Source organism: Ornithodoros turicata, chromosome 3 (genome assembly GCF_037126465.1).
Source record: "Ornithodoros turicata isolate Travis chromosome 3, ASM3712646v1, whole genome shotgun sequence".
Lineage (NCBI taxonomy): Eukaryota > Metazoa > Arthropoda > Arachnida > Ixodida > Argasidae > Ornithodoros > Ornithodoros turicata.
The window spans coordinates 2344862-2350861 of record NC_088203.1 but is presented as its reverse complement, the minus strand read 5'-3'; the positions used below and the strand labels follow the sequence as shown (position 1 = coordinate 2350861).

At 47.0% G+C, this 6000-nt stretch overlaps 1 non-coding gene across 1 annotated transcript; it reads left to right on the top strand.

Moving 5' to 3' along the window:
- Positions 1 to 5244: 5244 nt before the first annotated feature.
- On the top strand, positions 5245 to 5317 carry Trnar-ccg (transfer RNA arginine (anticodon CCG)). The gene has a single exon. It is a non-coding gene; the product is annotated as a tRNA-Arg (tRNA).
- The last annotated feature ends 683 nt before the right edge of the window (positions 5318 to 6000 follow it).

The following is a 6000-nucleotide window of genomic DNA, read 5'->3' as shown; positions in this document are numbered from 1 at the left end:
ATTACAGCATGTCCGACGCTAGGGCCCTGTTTACTGCTTGATGCCGCCAACTGGCTGAGGCACAATGGTTCTTTGGCCGGGTTCGCGCCTCGCTGCTACACCGCGCTGACCCGGAGCTTGCCTCTACTTTCCCGACATCGTTCCCTTGACCGTTTGCGTCACTTTACCACCGGCTCAATGTGCCCTACAACCGACGTCTTCTTCACAAGCTTGGAAAGGCAGATTCGCCAAACTGTGGCATCCGTGGGACTGTTGAGGACACTGAACACATCCTATTATATCCTGTCCACGGTATCAGCAGCACAGACTATATCTACAAGCTTCACTAGCTCGGCTGTATATGGCAGACCCTTCAATGTTAAGGTTCTGGGCCCTTGGACACCCGATCATCAGTTCCACGCCATGCGGGCATTTGTGCGATTTTGCGCAGACTCCAAGTTGGTGGACACAGTGCGACTGACAGTGTGCGTGGACAGTGTGTGTGTGAGTGACTGACTGATTGATTGTCTCTGTCACTCATTGGTCTTATTGTAGTTAGCCATTTTTGTTTTTCTAAGTGATCTGGAGTAGCCGGCTCTCTATTTCTCAATTTTCTTTATTTTCTTATCAACTCAACTTCACTCAACGGATTATAGCGGGCAAATGCAGTAGACTCTTCAGCAGGTCCCTGCGATTGGAGCATGTGGTACAGGAGGGATATGAAGAAGGAGTACTCCGCAGTTCTACGAAGTATGTCCAGTCATAGAAACAGAAACATAGAAGGCGGCATAGAAACAGCATGCAATATGGTAATGCTAGAAGGCCAGAAACCAGTGGGGAACTATATGGCTTATACAGGGTAAGAGCACGTAGCAGAGCAATGAAGCTGGAGTATATTAACAAGGGCTATAGATAGTGATAGGGTGCTGCCTCAGCGGCGAAACATTCCACTACATCATTATCACTTATTTGTTGTTGTTCGACCAGCTGCCGTGGCTCAGTGGTTAGCGTGCTGACCATGTCGTGTCGGGACTGGGAGGTACCAGAGTTCGAATCTCGGTTCCGGCTGTGCTGTTTGGGGTATTTCCTCAAACGCTTTCAGACATACGTCGGCACAGTTCCTTTTGAAGTCGACCCAGGACGCACATTCCCCCAGGGCGTCAGTCGTGCCGTTGCCGACCTCTGTGAGGCCGGCAACGGCAAGCCCTTTCATCAGCACCACCAGCCACTGTCAGCGGTTATTTCGCCATAGGTAAGGTATATCACTTTTACTGAGGTGCGGAACTTTGGGTGTATCTCCAGGCGAGGAAGTCAGCAAATATTCCTCTGTTTCACATTGTGGAGCTTCGGAAGTACACCTGGCGAGGGGATCACCGGGTCCTCTACCCGGAGGGGGGATTCTAGGCGCACCCCCGGCGAGAGAAACCTCTTCTACGTGAATGATATTATTGCCATTGAGCTTTCACATGAGCGACTGGCTGTTCCCTAACCCTTTTCTTGTCGCCTTCCGCCCCTCGATAGGGCCTCACACATAGGGCATAAATAACGCGGAAGCCAGAGTAGAAGTTATATATGGTCCACTCCGCCATTGCGTAATGAAAACAAAAGAGTTCTTATGGCAGCTCCACACCTAGAAATAAACCTCCCAGTCGACGACACCCTTTCATCGAGCGCATATGGAGAGGGTTTGTAGTTGTCGTGAAAGAATGGCGAAAAAAAAAACTACTTTGAGCGTGGAATGTTTTAAAGTGGTGGATCCAACCCACCGGATAGCCTAAAAAGGCGTGTCTGACTGTAGATGGTAAAAGCAAGACTTTTTATTCGTCAATGCCGCTTAGTTTCGGAGACTTCAACCGATCATGTCTCTGCGATCCCGAGGTTACGGGTTCGAACCTATAGTCGAGGATGCGTTCACGGACCGACGGCGTCACTCATGACGGTCGCTAGTTATCTGGTGACGTAAAGTTACGAACTACAACAGCAATTATTTTAACGATGACGATTAGGGATGAATTTCATCGCCAGGGTTCCACGAAGTATATCATCATTCTCATAACAGTCTCGCTGCCACAGAAGAAGTTGTCACAAGCTCATGCCGTTTATAATACACCACGATCCCACGCGTCGTCCAAGCTCTTAGCGTTAGAGGAACGCACACAAACAGGAAAATGAAAGCGTGCAAACAGAAAAGGAAAGAAAAAAAGCTAAAACGGAAAGGCATTGTCGCTTTGCAATCTGGCTCCCCGAAATGACGGAAATAGAATGAGAGACCGAAAAAGAGGGGGAGTTTCATTAAAATATCGGAGCAGGATACGAAAAAGAGGTGACTGGTGTAGTTGGGCTGCTGGGAACGGATATTAAGGTTTTGCGCGAGGATTCAAAAATAAAGGGGGCTGAAGGGAAGCTGTGGTGTTGTTTATTGCGCAACTATTGAAGTTTGTGGGGGAGCGGCACAGACGTCAATGCGATTTCCTGCGCACGGGATGTAGTGACGATGACTGGCAGGGCATGAAGTTATATTGTTCTCTAGTAGAGATCTGCGCGGTTCGTTGGGTAAGGACCATGAGAATGTGGGAACTTGAGGTGTTCCATATAGAAGCTGTTTTTGAAGCGTTCCGCTTTTTACGTACATGCAGGATCCGGTTTTTTCGTGCCATACATAAATCGGATGAGTAGAAAAAATATATATATATATATATTTGTCGTATCTATCGTGAGAGGGGCTCTTGGCTCTAGTCGTTCTTCCGGGAGTTATCGGGTTTCAGTAAAATGGGAGCACCATATACAGTTGCGTTGCACACGCGTGTAAAAATGTCGGTGTTTTGCGCAATCAACCTTGTCTATAATGTAGGATTAAATTGATTGTAGAACAAATATTGGGGGCATGCAGGTTCACGTCGGTGCAAGTGACCGTTTTTAATACGACACCTCGGGCCAAAATGACACAATTTCTATAACGCGCGAGATCCAAACGGTGTAATGTTAAGGTTTCGTTGCACACTTTGGTTGTATACCTGGAAAGTAAGCGATTTATGTGTATTGCAGAACTACCCTTACATTGTGCGATGCATTAAAGGAGCTATCGCATCCGGAAACATGTGTATGAGACCGATACGGTAATGTTTGGCACAGCTTCACAGTACACTTGGCCAACTTTCTCTTACGAAAATAACTTACATATTAAATAAACGAGTTTTACATATTTGCACTGCCTCCGCAACTAAAGAAGCCCCAGCGAGAATAACATCATGATGACGTAGGCCAGACACACCCAATGGGAGCGCTGCGCAAGCGATTGTCTCCGAGCTCGTCTGCTTCGCGTTCGCACCGCAATATACCGAGTGAAAAGTCCTCGTAAATACGCAACTTTCGCTTATTAATGAGTTCTGACGCGACCATGTCGCGTGGAACACGCTGTTAACCGTGCATTCACACGAGCGACATTTCCCAGAATACTCCAGTGGAAGGTGCGGAAAACGTCATAGCTTTCTGCTGTCGCGTGAGCACGAGCGCTAACGATGTGTCTTCGCATACACTGCTAACAGTGGGGAATATTCTGCGACACAGCCACAAGATATTCGGTAGCAGACGACAGGGAAAGACGCTGACGGTGTCGTCTGCTAAGTGCGTAGTAAGCCATTACCGATATTGCAGCATGTGTGAATGCTCAGCATAACTTCGGCTCTGTAAGCAATGCTATCGTTTTTTCTTCCACTTCAATCGTTCGTGAGAATGTCGTCAGTCGTGTGAATACACGGTAACGTTCCTGTAACGTTCCTGCTACCATAACGTTTCTGGCTGAACAAACACGTCCGGCGCTAACCCAAAAGTGGCATCATCACAGACTGTCCGCAACGTGCAGACCGCTGCAGACGCCCGCCCTCTCAGCGGTACTCGAAAGGACGCTCCCTGATTGGACTTGTCGGTGTGACGTTTTCTCCGAGTTCCAGAAAGGGAAACTCGGAATGCTCTCGACATCCGGCATCTGCTCTTGCCTTGCATTACATCAAATTGCACTAGTCGTGTCGGATTTTCATCGTTATTGTGACACAGGAGTGAAACAGGAGTTAAACGGCGCTATAGCTTCGAATCAACCGGGACGAATGCGGCAACCCCTTTAAACATACTATCGAACTACGCGAAAGAAAAAAAAATCCTCCCGAGACAAGATATTCGCAAACAAAAAGGTTCTCCTTAGACCAACTCTCCTATTTCACAACGAATACCACAAAGCGAAAGTGGCTATTTCGCACGGTTCCAAAGACCTTTCTTATTACAACCTTTTGTCGACAGGGCGCAAATTACCAAGCACACACGGGGAACCGTTATATAGTGCAGACATACGATTCCATCTTCGTATGTGACCCCATCCTATCTCTTCATTTCCTAGTTAAAAATTGCTTCCTGCTCTCTCTTTCCATTTTTTGTATTACTCCCAAGAAGACACATTTCGCGAAAACGACACCCGTATGCAAATCAGGTGCTGAGCACATTTCTAAAAAAAAAAGCGTTCCAAAAACGAGCGCAGAAAACAGAACGAGGGCACAAAAAGTAAAGAAAAAAATCGTCCGCAATGGTACTCGGTGCTGCCCTCTGGTGCCCTCTCCGACTAATCAGAGAGCTGGAAAGCGAACAGCGCCTATTGGAGCGTACGCAAATGAAATTATAATAAGAGGGGGGGAAAAAGTCGTTTTCGCTGGTCTTATTGTTCCGATTCTGTCGTCTTCTGCTTTCGTTTCCCCGTCGTCTGCATTGCCTTGAGGGAGCAACCATGATGGAATTATGCGTACTACTTTGCCTTTATTCTTAGATATGAAGATATGTAAAAGGGCCAAAAGAGAACAAGATAGAGGCACGTTGCCCCTTTTTGTTTCTATCTATAGTCTATTTTCTATGACTGCATTCTTCATTTCGTCGCAGGCGACGGACGGAACGTGCGCCTGCCAAGGAGAGCGGAATGAGATATTAGGGAGAGAGTACATGTTGGCTGGGGTTTTAGGGAAGCGTACCTATTTGGCCCTTACTTGACTCGCTGTATTGAACTCAAAGAAAGGTCATTTCCTGCTTCCACGTCAGGTCAAGGGTGTCTGCCCTATATATCCAGAGGTTGCAACTATCTTTGAAGTTAACGGTTATCTTGGCCTTTACCGCTAACGCCCAAGCAATGATCCGAAAGACGGCAAAATCATCATCATCATCAACAAGGTCACGTGACATAGACTGCTCGTGCGAACTGCGTGCTGTAAAAGCAAACGCTGTACCGTAGCTCCCGTGGCCTAATGGATAAGGCGTCGGTCTCCGGAACCGAAGATTGTGGGTTCGAGTCCCATCGGGGGCGTTTGGTGGTATTTTAGATTGGAACTGTGCGAATAGCTATGCAGATAGCATATACTAAAATTACGGCAAGAAAACAAGGATAGCCGAGACCCGTCTGCTCTCAACTTTACCGTTCGCAAGCACGGCTACCCTCAAGCGGTCGTTTGTGGCAAAATTGCCTTTTTTTATCCTGGTCCCACGTCTCAGCAAACACCACGTTGAACGATGAAAGTCACTGAAAAGGTTAGCCAGCTATAGGACTCACATCTTCTGGATTATGGGTTCGAGTCCTACAGCTGGCTAACCTTTTCCCAGTGACTTTCATCATTCATCGTTAATTTCTTAGGCAATTTGAGGCTTTGTATATATTTGTCCTTTCTATGTTGTTCCAGCCTCAGCACATCGGTTCTCCCATGTACCACGTTGAAGTCACGTGACCTTGTTTATGGTCTGTGTTGGCGCTCGCCGACATTTTCTTGTCAGCATAAAATCATTAGATAAACGTATCTTTCTGGTGTATAAGTTTCACGGTGCTTCTTACTCGAGGCAGTAGTTTATTCCTGCGAATTATCGGTACATCCCATCGGCGGAGTGAGCCTTTCCCAGGCTTGGGTAAGTTACTTCTAAAAAGTAACTGAGTTGCCGTTATAGTTACTTTAAGTTACGGTTATAGTTAACAACTACTTACAGTTACAGTGACTGAAG